Source organism: Triturus cristatus, chromosome 7 (assembly GCF_964204655.1).
Source record: "Triturus cristatus chromosome 7, aTriCri1.1, whole genome shotgun sequence".
Lineage (NCBI taxonomy): Eukaryota > Metazoa > Chordata > Amphibia > Caudata > Salamandridae > Triturus > Triturus cristatus.
Genome location: NC_140590.1, coordinates 1,710,005,757 through 1,710,027,956, shown reverse-complemented (window position 1 = coordinate 1,710,027,956; position 22,200 = coordinate 1,710,005,757). Strand labels below are relative to the sequence as shown.

Sequence of the window (22,200 nt, the reverse complement as noted above, 5' to 3'; positions counted from 1 at the left end):
TAGAGTTTTATCTCTATTGGTATAGTTATTGTTACCTTGTTATACTTTTTTTTATTGTACGTTTTGTTAACCCCTTGAGTGCCCCGCCCTTTCCCCGCCCTGTGCCGGCCCTTTCATTAGCGGGCGGGGTTCATGACGAGATAGTCTCATCATGGGCACAGCGCAACCGCGGCCCATGACGAGACCATCTCGTCATGGGCACTCAAGAGGTTAATGTAGAGTGGTGTCACTTCCTGTATTATCATCAAGCCCAAAGGTTAGATAGAGCATTTTCCTGTGATGCCATCAAAGTTAATTGGTCATGTGGTAATTTCCGCCAATATCATTGGGAGAGAGAGGTCAAAGTAACTGACATCAATTTTAGTACCCCTGGCTCTTTGGTAAACATCCAATATATCAGTCTGTGATGGTGACAATAAAGTTTTCCAATGTAAAATAATGATCACACAAATGCACTCTTGAACTGTTGAAAATGTAGATGTATTCGTTCTCAAGCAGAAACAGATATAATCATACAGGAAATGAAAACATTGGTCATTGGCTTGTTTCCCATATTGGAGAAAAAAACAAAAACAAAAGTAATCCTTAATTCAGACACATGCAAAATAATTTACTTTGTTTATTTCATTTCATGGGGGGTTATTTGTTTAGATTTAAAAGCAGTACAGAAATATTTTACTTATACCAACTAAAATGTAATATAATGAGCAAAAAATGACAAACAATCTAAAGTCCAGCAATCCAGTACAGCTGCGCTTGAATGTTTATCCATTCTGGAATGTAGCTACCAACGGTACAGGAGGTGCAATGGCACCTGGGGCTAGAATGCAGGAGGGTTATCTGCACCAGAAATATCAGGGTTTTTTTTCCATAAAGGGGGCCCATGTTTGATGCTTGCATTAGGACCCTACGGTGACCTTGCTATGCCCCTGCTTCATTTGATTGGATGAATATTGACACATGTTAAAGTAGTTCAGTTGCACCTGCCAGGAAATCGTAATGTGATTCTAGGCAGGCATTAGCCTATTGGCGTGCTCCGCAGCTATGTATTCCACTCAAGGTGGGAAGTGGGCATTACAAGGCATGGTTAGTGATGTTTGTGGGCATTCACAAGTTCTTCTTCTTCCTCTTTCTTGCCTCGAAAGAGCTGTAGATCAGCCACGTGAGATGGGGAATTAGCAGCTAGAACTTTGCTGGGATTGTAGGACCAGTACGATTTCCAAGGAGAAAATAATGTGCATTTGCACAGGGGCTTCTATTCCCTCATTGTGGAGTTCTCCGCTATGGGTAAGTAACTCTGCAGAGGATTGGGATCTTTCCGCGAATGTCACATGACCTTCCTAAGAATGGAAAACCTACAACTGGACCATGCATATTCCTGGAAAAGTGTGGGCATTCCAGAAAGTTGTAATTCTACACTTGAATGTAGGTGTAAATCTTCAAGCACAGCTTTAGGCCCTTCTTTGTGAATTCGGCGCAAATTCTGCAAGTGTGCCCTGCTGATGATGAAAACCCTAGAGATGGTCCTACCCGCCCAGAGACTTATGCTCTTGCTTACAGTATTTGGCTTATTCAAAAACATTGAGCAAGGCACCAGTGATCTATCATAATGCACATCAACTAAAACCTATGGGACAGAAGTTTGACTCCAGAAAACAGTAACACACAGTCAGAGTATGGATTTGGCTCCTGTACTGCGGACAGCAGAACAACACATGTGCAGCTCTGACAATTAGGTTCTAGGGTATGAATTAGTTTGATTTGCACAAGTTTTCAGACAGAGATCTTTTAAGCAGAGATGCTTAGGGTATATATATATATACCCTTATTCAAAAAAAGCCCAATCAATCAAAGAATAGCATATCAATGTTTAGGCGTAGCCCATAACAAGAAGAAAGTGTGACTGATACTACACTTTACTAATGGTGTCAGATTGCACATCAATGTAGATATCTGTGCCAGACTCACAGTGGTATGTGCCATATTCAGTCACCGTCTTACTCCCCTGGAAAATTTTCAGCTCCACTGGAACTGAGATGGTCACCTCCTTGCTCATGAAACTGACTGTTATTTTTGTGCGTGGTGGTACCTTCATCGGCACACTTAACTCTGCCTTCTTCCTCGTGGTGAATGCCTGAACCTCATCTTTCTTTACTGAGAAGGTGGTGGATGCCTCTGCATCAATATTGACCACTCCTTGCAAGCTAAATGAGGCACCCACCTTGACTGAAGACTCATTGCTGAATTCAAAGCTGTGGGAGACGTATTTTTCATACTCTTTGCAAGAAGCAGCAGTGAACTCTTGCTCACTGTCTGTGTTGTTGACGTAAAAATACTGATCTGCCTGGATGTTCTTTTCACTCTCTGTCTTTTTCTTGTCCCATAGAAGTGTGGCGGTGACAGAGGGTTTCCCACGGCGCAGCGGATACACATGGGATACTTGATCGTTTAAACCAACATCACAGTAGTTTGCCAGATATTCACCAGCCCTGGCTAAAATATACCTCCCCCCTCTATTTGGATTCTCGTACAGAAGCCATGCTCCACTCTGGACTTTGTGGGAGGATATCTTATCATTCATGTTTCCAAACGATAGATTGGTCTCTTGAGTCATAACTGATTGACTACCAGAGGCATTGGGATGCTCATAGACTGTGATCTTTGGATTGGTCAGGTCGTCAGTGATCATCTTCAGAGAAGATGCCTTGTCATTCATTTCAAGCGCCGGATGTTCTCCCTCCTCTAGGACAATGAACCATCCTTGATAGTTCGGATGCTCGTACATTATCCATGGCTGCCCCACCACCTTCACAGATGAGATGCAGTCTCCGAAGCTCTCTGTTACCAGACTCACAACATCTGCCTTATAGGTCCTACTGAGCCCCTGGAACTTGGGATGTTCATAGACAGTGATGGTGTTCATGGTGATCAGCTATGAAGTTTTCAATGTGTTTTCTGTAGCTGATCCTGTGATACAAAACAACAGCTGGTCAGTGGAGAAACATCATAAGTGATTGTGTGAAAACTCACAGCACAGGCTCCTCTCTTAAAAGGAAAGAAGGTATATTTTTTGATGCCAATGTTCAGATTATTATAAGATTACTTAAACTAATTACGAGTTACATAAACTACAAATATCAGTGTGATAGAACAGAGCAATAAACCCTCCTAAAATAACTTTCTTATATGAGAACATATTTTACAGCACTATATGAATAAAACAAAACTTTAATGCAGTTTATTAAAAATTTCGGATCACAACAGCTTCCCCTTTTTCCTTAAAATCATTAAAGAATGAGAGTGCATACTAAGGACGTACATGTAGCATGTCATGATGGTGTGGATGGTAGTAATTCTAAATTCCACAGGACTCGGGACGTTAACGTGTAAAGTGTACTGACAGGTAGTGTCCAGCTGAAGTATAGGGCTAAGGTGCAAAATACCGAGCCTAGAGATGAAGTGCAGATTACATAATGAAGAATCATATGCAGAAACTGCACAAGGTTTGTGTTTTATAGGGCACAGATGGCTCAGGATCTTGCTGGGCATAATGACACAACCCATAAAGCTAAAGTTCAAAGTACACTGCCTGAAGGAATTTGTTTTTCTGTATTTGATTTTTAATTGCAGAAAATATAATAAAATGTTACATATGGAAATGACCCTGGGTCTACAATTTTCAAGGCCTTATAAATAAGGTGCTGATGTGCCTAGGAGAGTACGACTCAAGGTCATACTGGGCATAATGACACAACCCAAAAATGAAAAGTGTAGTGTCTAAAAAAGTTCATTTCGTAAAGTGCAGATGGCTTAATGAGGAGTCATATACAGAGGCTACACATGCCTGGGAGAGTACGGCTAAAGATCTTACTGGGCATGATAACACCACCCATAGAGCCAACGTGCAAAGTGCAGTGCATGAAAAGGTACTTTTGATAAAATGGCAATTACGTGGCGACAGGTCTATACTGAAGGCACTAAAGTTCTACAATTTGTGGGCCGTGGCAGCAGAATTTATCAAGATCTGTTGCAACAACTGGCCTTATAGTTAAGATGCTATGTGCCTCGGAGAGAGTTGCTGGCAAAGTGCGGCCAGCCACATAAGTATTCTTGTGGGCTAAGACATCTCCAGATCAGGCTGGTCATGATGGCTGATAGGGGACCAAAGCGGATAAAGTACCAGTTGAATGTAGCAAATTGAGGTCTATATCATTCAGATACAAAGTTCAGCAGTTTCTGGAAACCCAGTGACAGGGTTAGTCAAAGTTTGTTACTTCAATGTAAAGCCCATTTCACGTTACCCACAGTCGGAGATGAATCGCAAGTTGTGAAGGCTGTAGACTACTCATGTTCTTTAATAAGTTTCGGGCTTGTTTTACAAATTTCCCCAAACTTGGCCTTGTCTGCCACTGACTGCAGGGTGTACAAAAGAGGGACGGACTCTTTGGCTGACGGAATACAATGCTGTAAGAAGGCCTCGGTAGGAGCCATCGGGGATGTTGCAATGTCGGACAGCAGAGAATTATGTGTGCCAAGGATTCTCTTCTCCAGTTACATTGTCTACAACTGTTGATATTATCAAGTTATTTCCAAGTTTGGTTCAATTCTCTGATTGGAAGCAGGACTAATCTGGCCAATAGAATATATTTGAAAATGTGCTTTTCTACTGCTTGATGGAGATGGTACTTGGCTGACTTGGGCAGTTGTGGTTCCATTATTGACTCATGAGGAGCCCAGTCATGAAGAGCTTCCATGTCTACTTCTAATGAACAATTGAACAATTGTCTTTTATTGCGGTTTTAATGCAAGTATAATTAATCAAATTATTGTCCCAGTTCTTGCCTGCAAGTTGTACATATTCTTTAGATACCACCAGATTATTGGACCTGGGCTTGTTTGTAGATGTAAAAATTGTTTCTATTAGGGCCTTCATGGTGTTGTTGGGGGCAGCCGTTGCCTGAATATAGAATGTTGCAAGAATTGCCCAGCTTTCCAGGTTTTGATGTCCAAGCCTATCAAGGTATTCCTTGTGTGAGATGGGAAGTGGAATAACTTCTTGTAGGCTGTGCACTGGATCTTTTCTAGGGCAGTGCCCATCATGCGGGGAAATGCTTCCTGAGCAGAGTTGAGGGCGGGGAGAAGTTTGGCACGAACCACCCTACCAATGGCTGTAGTTGTGGGGATGTCAAATATCAGGTTTCATATTCACAAGGCATATGTTGCCATTATTACTTTGCTTATCATTTTGTTTAGCTGCAAAGCCGGCCTCCCAGTTTCACATAGCCATGCTCCTAAATAGATATAATGTTGAACACAGTCCAAACTTAGAGCCGCAACTGGTAAGCCTCTTCTTAGGACATCTCCAGAAACGTTCTACTTTTATTTAGCTCCCATTAGCCACAAGCTCATTCCTGAAATTGTATATGTTCAGTGCATTGAGTGCTTTTTGCAAACCAGATTTTGCATGGTCGAACAGTACTAGATCACCGGCATACTGTATGAGTGGAATTCTCCAGTGTCCAATTTTAGGAGTGACTAGATTGGCTCCTACTAAGGCTGGGTCTAGATCCGCAGTATAAAGATTGAATAGCATTGGCTCCAGCACATAGCTCTGTTTCAGACCTCGGTCAGTGTCATTCTTGGCATTGGCCATCTGCCCCATGAGTTTAACTCGTACTCAGGTCTTGCCTTATAAGGACCTGATTGCTCATAGCAATTTGTATAAATGTTCCAACCCAATAACCCCTACCAAAGATGTTCTGGGCAACTCTTTCGAATTCTGCTGAGTAGTTGATGAAACAAACAAACAAACAGCAGCGTTGAATTATGTGTTGCTGCTTCATGGGCAAGGTATGGGAGGACAAGTATGTTGTCCACCATAGACCCTCTTTCATGAACGCCTTTTTGATAGAAGGGTAGTAAGCCTTTTCACACAGGATCATAGCAATAATTCCCGGAGCAGTATGCTGGCATATATTTTGATGCCTTTGTGCAGAAAATGTATTTTCGGACTAAGAGATTAATTTCCTAATGATTTAAAACACTCACACATAAAGTTTTTTCAGTTAAACCAGTTGATTCAGGGTTTGTTAAAAGTGTAGATTACAAAGAGCCCATAAAGAATAATGGTATCAGGAAGTGACAGGATTGGACAAGATCACTGGAAAATTCTCGAAAGCAAACTCCTGAAATTTAACAGTAGTTAAACCCAAATCATCAAATGCAGATGTGCAACACCAGAAAGTATTCATTTACTAACATTAATTACATGCCAAAATTGCTTCCACTTTTGTTTGGGAAAAGACCTACTGTGCACTGTCAAATAATTTGTCCAAGCTTTCAATTGAGTGTTAGCTCACATATAACTGAATGTTCTTACAGTGTTTTCATCCATACACTTTATTATTTACACAAATAGACCAAGTTTGCTGAATTACTAAACCTACTTTAAACATGTGACAATTGTCAAAGATGGTAGCCCAGGTTGTGTTACCATCCACATTTCTAGTCCTCTAGTAATTTGAGCATAAAACCAGTGTCTAACTTGTACTGTGATCGAGAACTATGTCACACTGCCAATATCTATGTGTAATTTGGTTTTGAAAAACAAGAAATAGAAAAACTTGAAATAGCGCTCTTAGAAATGTCAGGACTAGAAGATGCAAAAAAACGTTTGGAGGATTTAAATTTAGACATTGATAAATACAGAGAATATCTCATAAATAAAAAAACTATAAAGTTGAGAAAAGACATTAACAAATTCAGTCTAGAGATGGTTTATCCATACACCAAGAAAGATTACTTCCAACAACCAAGGGAAGAGAGGAACTTTGAACCAAGACCGATCTATAAAAGAGGACCCAATAAAGGTGTTACTTTCTCTGACACCTCAGGCTCAAGTGGTGAAGAAGACAATTCTAATACCAATGACAATATGGGACAAACAGAGGGACCAAACAGAGGTCACTCTTTTTTAGAAATCCGCCAAAAGAGAGGTGGCAGGATAGATCGAAACCCATATCAATACAGAGGACAATATCAGAGAAACCAGCATCAACAACATCAGGGAGATCAGAGAACAACTTATCACAACCAGGCCCCTCAAGATTACCCCAACACGAGGAGCCAAAGATATCGCCATTAGAGGGTCCCAAAAGTTCAAAATTTCCCATAATTAACCTCTCCAGTTATAACCTCACCAAGTTAGAAATAGAAGTTTTAGAAAGAGGTTTTACCTTTGCTCCTACTGCAAATGTCAATAAATTTAATATAGAAAAAGATCTCAAGGCGTTTTTTCGCAAACTCAGACTGAGAGAGTTTTTCGAAAATACAGAATACAATCGCCCCACTAATATTTCCGGTCTTCGGGAAAAATCTACTTTTACCCCCACAATTACACAAGTAGGCAAAAATATAGAAGCCTTCGAAAAAACTGTAGAATCCAAAGTCAAACAAATCATGAATGATTCCCACCCTGACAAAAACAATATGAGTAAAGAACTAAGGAAAGCCATGATCAGTTTAAAAAACAACCTTCAGCTCACCATCAAGCCCGCTGATAAGGGTGGAGGGGTAGTCGTCTTTGATACAGACGACTATGACAGAAGGATGCTACAATTGTTAGAAATCCAAGAACACTACCAAAAATCATCTTTCTCTAAACTTAATGCCTTGAATTTACAAGTCACTAATCTTGTCAACACAGCCCTAGAGGAGGGTTGGATTTGTCAGGCTGAACACAAGTTTTTAATTAATAAAAATGCTAGAACACCTGCCATATACGGCCTACCAAAAATACACAAAAGTTTAAAAAACCCTCCGATGAGACCCATAGTCAGTTGCATTGGCTCCTTATTGGAACCCTTAAGCCAATACGCAGACACCTTTTTGAAACCTTTGGTATGCAAACAAAAATCGTATGTTCGCGATTCGGCGCACATCATCTCTATGATAGAAGGCATGCCTTACAATGAAAATGAACAGATATTAGTGACCTTAGACATAGAGGCTCTGTACACCAATATACCTCAAGACAACACCATTGAGGTTATTGGTGACATCCTCGACAACGCAGATCTGAGAGGTGCCAATAAAGATTTCATCAAGCAATGCATTACGCTAGTCTTAAAAAACAACATGTTTTTGTTTAAAAATGATCTTTTCCTTCAGTGCAAAGGTACGAGCATGGGCGCAACCTGTGCGCCGAGCCTGGCATGCCTCTATGTGGCCCATTTCGAGGATAGACATGTGTTCAATGAGGCGGCGCCCTTCTTTGAGAATGTCAAGTTGTGGCGCCGCTTCATTGATGACATCTTCTTCATCTGGGAAGGTACGGTTGAAACTCTAGAAGAATTTCTTGAATGGCTCAACTTGGGAGATGAGAACCTCAAGTTCACAGCAGCCTTTGACAAAAATGTAGTGAACTTCTTGGACATTTCCATTAAAAATATGGAAGGAGCTTTGGGAGTAGAGCTTTATGTCAAACCCACAGACAAAAACACACTCCTACATTATAATAGCTATCACCCCAAATCGCAGCGGGATAATATCCCCTTTGGACAGTTTCTCCGCCTCAGGAGAAACTGTTCCAATGTGCAGGACTTTCTTAAACATGCAGGGAACCTAACTGAAAAATTGATAAATAGAGGATACCCCAAAAAGTTAATTAAAAACTCCTGTAAAAGAGCACGATTTTACAATAGGGAATGTATGATACACCCAGAACCGGAAGTCTCCGTAAGTCAAACAACAGCTGACCCCAAACTGGTATTTGTAAGCCAGTTTTCAAATATCAGTAATAGACTGAAGAATGTAATTTATTCAAATTGGCACATTTTGAACGACGGAAAACTGGATAAAATCCCGAAACCAATCTTTGCCTTCCGACGTAATGAGAACATCAGACACAATTTGGTTCACACATATAGAGAAACCAATGACAACAACCAAATTACACTCACAGGGAACAAAGCAATAGGAAATTACAAATGTAGCAGCTGTTCAATTTGCGACAACTGTATTGTAACCAAAACCTTCACCTACAATAACTACACTATGACTGCCAAAACGCTTAATAACTGCAGGAGCAGCAACCTAGTTTACCTCCTCCTATGTCCTTGCGGGCTAGCATATGTGGGGGAAACAGGCAGGGAACTCAGAACACGCCTGTTAGAACACAGATCCGCACTCAAGACTAATAAAAATAATGCTCCCATGGTTGAGCATTTTACTAAATACAAACACAAACATACGGACTTCTCATGGTACATTATTGAAAAGATCAGCTGCCCAAAAAGAGGCGGCAATATTGAAACAAAACGTAAAAATAGAGAACAATGGTACATTTCCGCTTTAGATACAGTCAATAAAGGCCTCAATACTAAGGAGGATTGGATGAAAATAGTAACGTAACTAAATGATCAACAGACTAGATCTGTGAGTTACAATTTATTAGTTAATAGCAAGGTCAGTGATTTAAAGAGAACATATAATAACTGAAACAAATTTACCAATCACTTTCTTCAGAAAATACGAATGATTATGCCGTGAAAACTTGGCACTGTCGCGATGAATTGACAGACTTAAATCTGGAGGATTATGCACTCGATATCTGTCCTTTGGGATAAATTCGGACTAAACAATAGACCTCTCTTTGAGAATCAATTTAAAATGTGGATGATAGCCCGTTTAAATAAAATATTCTTCTTTGACTCTTCTGAATTATACTAAGGTCTTAATTTGACTATACATTGTGGGATTCATATTGTCTCTTGACCCACTGTTCTGGATATGCATATACATAATTATGTCTTTGTCCTTATTATATTCAACCTTACCAGAGACTTTAAAATCAGGAGGTATTTATACATCACAACGTGAAGCTTTCGAGTATATAGCTGTGTTTTAGTGACAGATTCGATAAGTATTATAGCTAAAACGAATAGGTAATTTATAAAACAAATAGAACAAGATATCCAGCGAGAACGCGCTGTTGTCCAGCATAGTCTAATAAGGCTTTTGATAAAGATCTATACTAAACAAAAAATTAAAAAAAGAACTAGCCGAGTTCTGTTCGCCGGCACCCTATTATGACGTCTATCTCTGACGTTGAATAAATAGGCAGTCCCAGCCGCATAGTCCGTTATTGATGTTGGCCGCGATCGGAAGACGCGGAAGTAGCTGCCCGGGAACGTAGATCGTCGGACTTCAACAGGTACGTTTGAAACTGATCGGGGGATTATACGCCGAAATTATCCACTCTAACAATTAGGCACTATAGATACGCTGCCATTAGTTCAACTAACTCACGTTTTAAAATTACTTCGTGGATTTATAACGAAATATCTGGCCGGCACGTTACATCCAAAAAAACGCTAATCACCTAATTGAGATTTGTGTTCAGACTTCCATTAGTAGGGCTGTTACCACGCTACTAAGTATATATATTCTTGACTATGTTCTTTCGTTTGGTTAAAAAACAGTTTAGGTCAATTATTGCTAAAAGCGTGAAATTTAAGACACACGTGTGTATATTTTTTTCTCATACTCGTTTCTATATACAGCCACGAATTAATTGTACCCGGAGCAGTAAAAGAATCCCTAACAGCTCAGAATTGTTTAACATAAGGTGAGCTATAAATCATATTTATTATACAAATACAGAATAGATGCAATCAATATTGGGTACATCACTTCGATCAGCCAATAGGCTTTTTTCCACATACAACCCTAGCGAAACTAAATGAAGTTCCCTCGTTTGTAGGAACAAAGTGACCTACAAAGAAGCACGCAGTGAGGAAAGTAAACAAGATGTCCTTTGCCCACACCCACGAAGAACCTTGAAAGGTATCTTTAAGAATTTTTATACTAACTGTGTAGGCAAATGGAGAGGGTAGTCAAAGTTAGAACCCTCCATTTTGAAGCTCCATTTGGGAGCTTCATATCTACAGTTAAAGAAAAGATGGAGTATTTTCGAAACTCATTGAACGAGATATAATAAGCGTTTTATCATTCCTTTGACAGCCCAGGGAAGTGCTTAATTGAAAAAACCATTCCCGCAGGAGCGCAGTTAAACCAATTAGCAAGCCTAGTGCGCTGGTCGCACAGGTGAGTTTCTCAAAAACTTAAAGAGATTTCATCACTAAGTCTTCCTACTAGTGTGGAGTTAAAGTATGAATGATGACTAATTGATGGAGTGACTAAATGGAAACACTTTTGATGCGGGCCACGTTGCTTTATAAAATCAGAGAATTTAGATAATATGATTATGGTTATATATTCATGAGGGTATATTTTTTGTTTGTATGAAAGAATGAATAGTTAGAAACTGTAGTTGTCGCATAAACGTAAGACATGATATATTTTTTAGATTCCTGTTTTAAAAAAAAGGGAAAGAAAACACTATGTACATTGATAGTAAAAATTGTTTTTCATTTGTGCCTTAGGCAATCGTTCATGGATAAGGAGATTCCATTTCTAATAGTCCTGAAGAAGGAGGTCACAAACTTCGAATAGCCTCCGAAACGCGTCGACGCAATTCCGTTGTGTTAAATTTGGAAGGGGCATACAATACTTGTGTCAAATGAGGAAGTTAACCCCTATTCAATTGTTGCCCATAAGGTTTCCAAATTAACTGGCTTATGACAAATTGACTGTCTTTTTTCAAAATCTCCTTGATTTGTGTTTTTGTCTCATTCAGTATTTTTTAATTTAACTTGTTTTTAATGTGGTTTTGTTTTATTAAAAATCTAATGCATTTTTTATGATCTGATTGTGGTTAAAGAAACTTTGCGAATCAAATAAACCATTTAATTGATTTTTTATAAATTGACGTTGCCTTGCATTTAAGTGTTCCACTATAATGAGTGATTTTGTGAATACCTGATCTTGGTAGTTGTTACTAATAATATGTGTGAATGAATTAGCAAACATTGGATTCGAAAAGGAAAACATTTTTTTACTTCACAGTTTGAAGGTTCTCAGCCAGGATCAGTGCTACTTTTCAGCCTGTTAGATTAATCCTGCCCTGAGGCCAGGTGACTAAGCTGCACTTTGGAGCCTTCCACCTAACCTTCTCAAACTCACACTTGCACAATCTCCACTGTTTACTAGGGAGATGGAAGCAAACAGATACATTCTTTGGCAGTTGACCAGGGTCTCTGACCCTGAAGAACACTCACCTGATGATAACCCATAATCCACTTCTTGGATATTCATTTTTTCCTATGTACTTTCCTACATACTACTGTGTCTGATTTGTGTCTATAACCCTCAATTATCTGTTTGCCTATCAGTTTCTGGGGGCTGCTCTGCTTCTAGGTAGACCTGATATACGATTATTAGCTGGTGGGTCTTGAAACCTGTGTCTCTTAGGGGGTTGTGCTTTTGCATCTTCCTGGTTGGCCCCTATGAACCTCATAAGAACTATAACCTTGGTGGTTTTAAAAAGACACTACTTTATGTTGCTTACACCTATGATGCACCTCGATAGACCCACTAGATCTTCATTAATTGTTTCGGGGAAGCTGCGCCTCTCAGTTTTTTTTCGCAACTAGTCACTCCTGGTTGAACTTCATAGACTATTGATAACTGGTGGTTTTGGGAAGCAGTATCTTCAAAGTGGTAGGGCTGTCTCCCTTCACCTTACAGCCACATTAGCTACAATGTCACTCTGAAGGCAGAAAGATACCCTGGCCCCAATTCACAAAGGTAAACTTAGCCCTGAGGTTTAAGTTTAGCCCTGAAGTCTAAGTTTAGACTTGAAGTCTAAGGGCCCATTCACAAAGGCAATCTTAAACCTGAAGTCTAAGTTGACCTTTTTGCATATGGCCCTTATACTTCAGGCCTAAACCTAGACTTCAGGTCTTCAGGTTTAAGTTTACATTTATGAATTGTTCCACATGCAATCTCACATCTCACAGAGGTCTTTTTACACCATCCCTTCTGGACCATCCAACATTCCCCTCTCTTCTGTCCCTCTTTCTTTTTCTTCTCCTGTCATGATTTTGAATCTCTCTCAACTTAACTCTTTCATTACTTTCCTAACTTAACTATTCACCAATCTCTTCCCTCTTTCGCATTGGTTATCGTCCCCCTGTTATTCTCTCCTGTATTCTCATTCATCCCTCCCCCACATGATTGTTTTTTTAGCGAGTGGAATTATGAGTATGATGATACAGATTTAACAAAAACATTAGAAGCATTTGCGCTAACACCCAGCTTGTTGGTGTGTGACACTAATGTAGCAACTGCATTTTGTGTTTGAGTGAACTAGAGTAGTGGAGGTCAGTGGTATGCTTTTTGAATACCCCTGACCTGTCCTTCCACAAAATGGAAGGTGACAACTGTATTCCCAGACAGTCGAAGTGGATAGCTTATATTCCTGCAGGTGGAGTGGGAAGACTGGGACAGTGAAGTGAGGGGTGTGGAGACAGTGCTCCTTTAGTTATCCCAAGAAGGCCTTTTGGATAGCAAGATGCTGTTGCTGATTAGTCTTCTGAGTACTGGCAATTGGTGGATTGCAGGTGTGAAGCGTGCAACTGAAGACTCTGGTTAAAGGTGAGGAAGTCTCTATGTTAAGCCTACCCAGTTGTCTTTCCCTGGTTAATCCTTTACCTTGGCAGGCGACATGAGGTGCAGAAACAGTACACCACTTTGTGCATCTGTTGTAGGTGCCCCAGGATGTAGAACACGCTGCTGTGGGATGCCTCATTCTACAGAAAGGCTTGTCTGGAGTACATCCTAGAAAGAACATTTTCTAAGCTGTAAAAGTGGGATCCAAACCACCCACTTTGTTGCATGGTAAACATGGGTGTAGACTAGATCCAGGAAATCAAGTATAGAATATGTGACCAAAATATCGAGGACTAAAATATCAATATTTTAGTTCTCGATATTTATATAGTAAAGGGATATAGATTTGGAGTTATGAATAGTAAATCTAAACTTAGCATATGCACTTATCTTCTCAATATTGTGGTCACGATATTGCAGCCACTTGATATTATATGCTCATTATTTACATTTTCTTTATTTTCAGATTTTATTGAGGACATTTGATATTTCATGGAATGATGTTCCGGACTATAACTGTTGTCTTGAAGATATGTCTACATTTCCTGATTTCTCTTACCAACATATAAATAAGAGGATGGCTGAAGTTCATGCTTGTTTTGTTCCTCAATCTCTCAAAACTTAGAAAACTTGTAAATGCAGATTTTTTTTTTCCCTTTTTCTACTTTCCTCCACATCTCATCAATACTATTTTGATTTTCTTTTTACATACATACTGCAAACTCGACCTAAATGTATTGGAGAACTTTAAATGAGCAGCAGTTACATTACAGATTCATTTCTTTTGCTTTTTTGATATCGAATGCATGTAACCCTCCAAAGGCATGACCACAAAATATTGAAGTTTGCAGCTATTTACTCTAGTGTAAATATCTTCCACTCTCAGGTTTCTCACCTTCCCAAACTTCTTTGGTAAAATATCTATTCCATTGAGACTACTGTAAGTTGCCGTATTTGATTGAGAATTTTCTATTTGACATTCACGTTGTACCAGAATAGACGCCCCATAAGTAATTTTGACTTGGTCTCAAAAGGATTCTGAAGATGGGCGTGTTGATGGATCCACTAATTCAAGTGTTAGCCTTCCACCCCCAAAGTCTGAATCCTGTTATGCCCTTTGTGGCCTGTGAATTTCTTAGCCAGTTTGCTGTATGTGTTTATGTGGTATTGTTTTTCTGAGTAGTGCTTGTGTATGTGGGTCTTTGCTTGTGTCAATGCAAGGGTCTTTGCATGTGTTAATGTGAAAGTGAAACCATGTGTGCTTACACAGAGTCTGTGTATTACGCAGCCCCAAAATTGAATGTGTGCTTATAATGCAACTTTTCATGGACTCCATTTTACTTCATGCCAATCTCAGAAATACAACATGCATCAACACATTGTCTCAATTCATCAGAATTAGGAAATCTGCAGCCATAATTGTACTCATAAGAACAGTTACAGATTTTCTGCTTTTTGGAATCGACAACTATTGGTACTAGAAAACTGTTTTAGCATAAGATTTCCAGGCATCCTATTCAACAATACTTTTCGATACACATGGTAAAATTGAGCATGACGTATAGGGATCACGGCTGTCCAATTGAACTTTTCATGATCGCCAGACAATTGTGTGAGATCCACCAGGAGAGAGGGGTTTTGTCTCTGCCCACATCTTGGGAGCCAGGAGTACATGATTTGATTGGATGAAGCTGTGTGCTGCCTCTAAAAGAAGGAACATAGCTACTGTGCTTTATAATTCATGTTTTCCCTTCAGTAGACTTTAGCGACTCCAGAGGTAGCCCTTTTATTTCATTTTGCTTCCTCTACTGGACATTTCAGTTGGTCCCCAGGTAGCAGAGGAGACCCTTTTAGGTCTAGCTTGACAGCACAACAGATTATCAGACATTAAGCGATCAACCTAAACAAAGAGCTGGAGAAGCCCTAACAGAAGAGTCGCTTTGGCTCCACTCACATCTTGTTAGCTGGGAGTACATGTTTTGATTGGGCAGAAGTTGTGTGCTTCCAGAAAAACATGCTATTTATCCTCCTGCCTGCCAGGAACACATATATGACATTGTAATGCCATTAAGGTGTCTTAGATACCTAGATAATTTACAGTGTTTGTTTTCTCTAGTGGCAGCACAGGTGTGAGGAGTGCAGTCATAGATTTCAGTTTTAAGAGCCCAGATATACACTAATGTACATAGATGTTTAGGTCGGATGACAGTGTAACTGTCGCCTAGTTTTATGGGATTAACAAAAGAGGGCTTTCAGAGTCTTACATTGAGAGCAGTTTAGCCTCCACTAACATGTTAGTTTCCCTGAGTACAGGTCTCGATTGGGCTGAATGTGTGTTCTCCCATTAAAAATACTGCTTGTTTTGTAATTATTGGCTTGTGTCAAAGCAGTGGGGAGTTGATTATGGTGCAAGCCAGTGATCATGGCTATTGGCCTGATCTGTTTCTTACGAAACATTATGTAAAGGCACTAGACCTGCCATATTTATTGAGAAACGGATATTTTTAGGAGAGAGAGGATTTTGCTTTGCCAACTGTAATTTTGTATACTATTCTATTTTTATGATTGTATGCCAGATGGTTGCTTTTTGGAAAGTTTACACTCAGAACAAAGGTCTTGAGCTGATAAACCAATGACGAAGGCTATATGTCTGATTGCTTATTAAAATAGTTAGTGGGCCTAACATATTGATTGTGAAAAGCATATGTTAAAGTCAATAGCATTTAAAGGTGGATCTCTATTACTCTGAATAAAAACCTACAGATAGACATTTTGTTACCTGGATTATCACAGATTACTATAGTAGGAATGCGTTTTGGTGCACACCGTGGGTATAGTAGATTTGCACTGTCAGAATCCTTGCTAGGTCCTCATAGGAGAGATAGTTTTGCTTTGCCAACTGTAATTTTGTCTACGGTACAAATGGATGACTGTATCCCTGGTGGTTGCCTTGTGGGAGATCTTATGCTCAGTACGGGAGGCCTCATTTGGTTATTGTGACAAGCCAATGATAACAGCTACAAACCTGATTGATTCACTTTTGAAGAACATCCTATTTGCCTTTAATGAAATAAAGGCTGTACTTCAACAGAAAAACAAAGATTAGTTTATTAAAAAGCATTCACAGACATGTTGGTCTGCTGACCTCAGCAGGCTTTCCTTTTTCTTTTAATCGAGAGAGGGAGGGAGAAGCTGAGATTCATTCCACTTCCGTCAGGTATACTTAATATCAAAGGAGAATGAATCACATGCCCTGTGTATTTCCAGGGTTTTGGGTTCTCATTGTGTAAAAACCCTCATTCACAATAAACCTGCAGTGCTTTATATCTTGGTTCTCTGCCTGATAGGCTACGTGAAAAGCATCATCATTGGGTCTTTTTTATTCACTTTAGTGTTCAGTTCTCAAACTGAGAGGACTTGTTCCGCTGGTGGTTAAAGCTGTCAGTGACCTGACCATGATTGTAGTTTCCTCTCACAGAATAAAGGGGACCTACATCTTCTGCCCCTATGATCAACACCATGGAGATATCTGCTGGCTGATGTACTCCAGCAGGGAAAACAAGCAGACAAAATCCAATCCCCTTTACATAGTGCCGAGGTCCTAAACCATAGCACGCAGTAACATGACTACATGGGCTACTGTGTGCCTCTTTCAAGAAACTCTCATCCTTTTTATTTTAAAGGGAGCTCCAAGGAAGTCAACATAAGATCACATTTAATTTATGCAACAAAACATAAAATGTAAAGTGTGACCCAGACATCCTCCGCCCATAAATTAAAAGCCCCTCCCAGCCTCTCTACCTCGAGGCCGAGAATGGAAGTAGGTGAGTCCTGCATGAGGGCAAAGACAGCGGCTCTATGCACCAGCTTGAGCCCTATCTGCCAGCGTTTAATAGAACAAGAGGGGGCTACAGCCTGTGGCTAATACAAGAGCAGACTGGTGCAATGACTGAGGCTACGGAACAAAGGCAGGTACACCACACACGTATTCACATAAAGAGCAAGTGGGCAATGCACCACTTACCAAGAGCAGAGAAAAGGGCCCCTGCACCTCACTAATCCTTTTGGGTTCCAAAGTAGAGGGCTACTCGTTAAAAAGCACTTCAACGCCTCGCCAGGAGTAGTAAGCACTATATAAATGCAATTACAATAACATTGGATCGAAATAAATTGGAATGGAGAACCTTTCACAAGCCACATGTCCCCAGTCACAGTGAAGAGACACTAAAAGCCTGCTCCAGCTAAAAAGAAAAATATAGTTCCTTACCTTAAAAGAAAGAGTTCTCCCTCACTCTGTCTACTGCAAAAGGGGTCTCCAGCATCCCCAGTGAAAGTGAAAGGAATGGCACAAAAAAGACACTGGACGTGCAGCTGAGTGAGAGGGGTTTGTGGGAGGAGCTCCTTGGAGTTGGGAGGTGTACAAAGGCTTAGGATTGGGTGAACAAGGGGCAGTAAAGGTGGCATATTACTCATGTACGAAAGGAATAGGACGAGGAAGAGGAAGCCTAGGGAATAAATGTTTCATGTTAAATGTATGAAAGTGCTATTTTAATACTTGTTGATTCTGTCTTCTAGCAAAAACAATTCATGCACTGGGCTCACAAAGGAAACATGAAAACAATACATTTGTCAGTTTCTTTTTCTACTAGAATGGCACTAAAACAGGTTTTGGTGTGTCTCAGTTTCATTAAGATTTGGAACGGGAACATGTGTGAAATAAATTTACCTTGGTGTAGCTCTCTTTCTCTGTCGGAAGTGGGAATCTGCGTTTCCTGCTTGTCTGTATGTCCTATAACTCAAAATAATACAAAAGGTCATTACGCTTTAGTCTGTGTGAATCGTGCTGAAACATAGGAAGTGCTCGACTAATTTGTGAATCCTTACCACACACCCACCTCTAAGCAGAGGTGTACTAGCAGTATGTTATATTCTGTGCTCTAAGTTTCATGTAACATTTACCATTCTCTGATACAGCTGTCATTGGGTTTGTGATGTCATTGCATCTTGTTGAATTTGGAATGTTATGATTCAACTCTGTTTCAACTGACTGGGGACATGGATGTACTTGGCAGATGATCAGCTGTGTAGTCTTTTGGATCAATAAATCACTCTTTAATTGAATCCTGTTGAGTGAATTACTACACAGTAGTGCAGCAGGTGCAGTGGATCTAGGTCTCAACTCACCTCAATTAATGGCTGTAATACAAAACTCAGAGACTGGGGCTCTAATATTGTTCATTGCATTGTGGCCCATAGGATCCTTGCTACGTCACTGCCTCTAAGCAGAACTTGAATTCGTACTCCTAACCTTCAACACTTCTCTCACTACATTTCACACTGTAGCACCTTTTTTATGGGATACATCAAAGCTTTGCCCAGTGAGGTAAAAAGTTGATTGAGTGCTTCCATTATGCCCAAACATGACCATCTAACTCACTTTCACATATGCACACTTGGATACCATGAATTTATTTCACTGACACTAACTATCTTATTCACTGAGTCTCTCACGAACTCATCCACAGAAGGGTTAACTTACACCTTCATGAAGGCGTTCACAGTCACTCGCTCAGTGCACACTCAACTATACTTCTACTTGCACTCATTGCCATATTCGGTTACTCATACTCATAATTCACAAATCAAACAATCACCTAATTCCCACATATGCACTCTCAGAGTTGGATTACATGCTAACATTTGAAAACAACTCACACTTGTCGCACCCACACTTTTCCACACTCAGTCACAGTCTTTACAATCACCTATAGTCAACCACAAACACACACACATCCATTGACACTGGTTTGACCCTTCAATGTCACAAAACTGCCCATGCGCCTACCTGGTGTGACCCTTCAGTGTCACAAAACTGGGCATACACCAACTTCCGTGTTCACTTGTATGCGCACACACACAATTAAAGGTCCCACCCTCCCAGTCACCTGTTCCCCATAGGCATTGGTCTGTCCTTCTCTCTACCTGCACCAAGAGTGAGACGTGGAGGTCCCTGGCCCCTCTCTCACTTCTTCTGTTCTCCCAACTTTTTATCCACAGCAGCATCAGCAACATCATTATTATTATTAACATCATGTATTGGTGTTGCAGTGTATGTTAGTGTAACCTTGTGTCATCTGTGAGGATGCCACTTAGTATTTAACAATCAAAGTGTGTTGTGTTGTTCAGTGTATTACTTTGTATCAAGTGGTTTTTAGTTTCAGAAAGTGTATCACAACATGCACTAATGTCATTGTGCACAACAAAGTAAATGTTGTAATATCTGCGGCTCAATGTCTACCTGGTTTTAATGCACTAACACAAGCAAACACTGACATTACAAATGCTGTTTGCAGTTGTTAGCACTTTATAGCCAGACCTATTAGCTTTACCAATGCATGTTAAAAGTGTAATTTATATCCTTGGGGAAAGCATTTTCTTCTTGGATAAATCCCGTTCCCTACGTTTCAATGTCCCTGACAGGGGTTTGGTGACATTCCATCGTCTGTCCCACCCTGGAGAAGAATTTACTCCAACCCTTTGCTGGAGCAATTCTCTGACCCCATCCAGGATGAGAATGGGTGTAATTTGTGAATGTCCACAAACTCACCAGTTTGTAAGTGTTCACAAGATCTTAAGACAAGCAATGGATTGATTGGCCCATTTTCATCACTGCTCAGTGATAAGTACATAGAATATACATAATTGTGCATACAATCACTTATTAGTAAATACATTGGCACATGCTACATATTATTATTTGCCTACCTGACAGGAGTAAATAGAGTAAAAACGGGGGTTTAATCATTCTCCCAATATCTGTGATTGTGTGTATGTGTCAGTGTGTATACATGTGTGTACATGTGTGCGCACACTCATGTACCTGTGTAACTTGATTCATATGTGACGTGTGTGGGTTTACAGATATGTATTTGCATGTATGTTTGCATGAGTTTTATGTACGTCAGCATACATGCAAGTTAGGCTTATGTGGATGTGTGTGAAATGCATTTATGTGATGTGTCTGATTTGTTTATGCCGCAGTAAAGGCAGAGTGACAGGGCATCATCAACACAATGACGATAGAAGCCGCACACCTACACCCTCTCTCAGACTATGTTAGTTCGCAAAAATGAGTGCTAGCATCTATGCACAGTACTCACCAGCAGATGTCCCCTCTTCAGTCTCTCCTTGCACATGCCTTCCAGACACCCACTATATAAGGCCTGGCATCTGCCCCTCCCAGACCTCCAGGGCACTATTTTCCATATGTAATCAGCCCCCAGTTGAGTTTTAAGCAACTCTCTAATTGATTCAGTTTCTAAGCATTCCTTGAAATGTCTAAAAATGCAAATATAAGCACATCTCTTCAGGCAGACAGAATACATTCTTAAAGTCACAAGTGTGAATAAACCAACCCTGTCCAATGTGCTGAGACGATGTCACAGAACTGGTTCGGTTTAGACAAACGTGGATCAGCAGGAACTGGTGACGTGTGAGAGACCTTTCACGACTAGCTGCACAGATTGAGCTCCTGATCTTGGTGAGCGATTGTTGCAAGTATTATATCAAATACGTGGTCGGTTCTCCCCACCACATGGTGAACGTGCTATGCAAGTTTAAATATTTATATTTAAATTTTAAGTTAATAAAAGATTAAATCTTTAAGTTAGAAGACCACATGGGTTGTATGATGGGCAACTTTCCAGAACCATTCATCAGACACTTTGCCTGCATATGGTCACTCTGTGTCCTGGTGACACCTTTTGCACATGGAGTCATCAGAACACCTTTTTGGGGGGACATGAGTCTCTAAGTGAATTTAGGTTTTTCATCCCATGACACCTTCTTTTAAATCCACCACCTAGTCTGCTTAAAAGATATCTGTCTTTCCCTTACAGAGTCAAGGGAGTCATTTAGTTAGTGAATTGAAATGAAATAGTATCTTGATCCCTGGGACATCAATGGTAAATGACAACATCAGCTACGAATACTGGCCACTAACCTCCTGCTGATCCAGACCACAGAAAGGGATTTACAACCATCTGTCTTTATTTCCTTCAGCCGCTGAGTTCACTAAAAAAGGCTCCATCCAGGTAGTAAGAGCTATAGAAATATCATTGACATTGCCACATACAGGTTTACATAGCAAGCACAGATATACACCGGTTGCACAAAGATTCAGCACAAACAGCCTGAGCTCCTTTGTGCATGCCTGTGTTTGCAGACATCAGCAGCTTAATGCTAGACCTGTTCCCTTTGGCAGTGCTTCTGGGGGTCAAAGGTCAGATATGGTAGCAGCAGTCACCACTGGAACAGAAGGTATGAAGGCTTCAGAATGCATTCCAACCCTGACACCTGGAGGTTGCACTGACCGCTACTGGTGGCACCTGTGATGCTCCTCCTTACAGGTAAGGTCCAGTGCAAAGAGAAACTCAGCATGTGATACGGGATACCAGTGCTGCACCAATGTGATCAATCCCATTTTTGTCCCACATCCAAGCAAGAGGGAATGCTGGTTTGTGTCCAACCCAGACTCTGTCAAAAGTAGCACAGCCATTCTCAAGAGTACTCAACTGTAAAGAAATGTGTGAGTCTAATGCCATACAGCGTTTAATATCGGTCTCAGCT

At 40.3% G+C, this 22,200-nt stretch overlaps 1 pseudogene across 1 annotated transcript; it reads right to left on the bottom strand.

Moving 5' to 3' along the window:
• Nucleotides 1-458: 458 nt before the first annotated feature.
• On the bottom strand, nt 459-20,754 carry LOC146812835 (epidermal differentiation-specific protein pseudogene; annotated as a pseudogene). The gene is made up of 3 exons (XR_014966917.1): nt 20,733-20,754; nt 18,299-18,361; nt 459-2,967 (listed from the first exon to the last, which is right to left on the bottom strand). The product of XR_014966917.1 is annotated as an epidermal differentiation-specific protein pseudogene (transcript).
• Nucleotides 20,755-22,200: the final 1,446 nt, after the last annotated feature.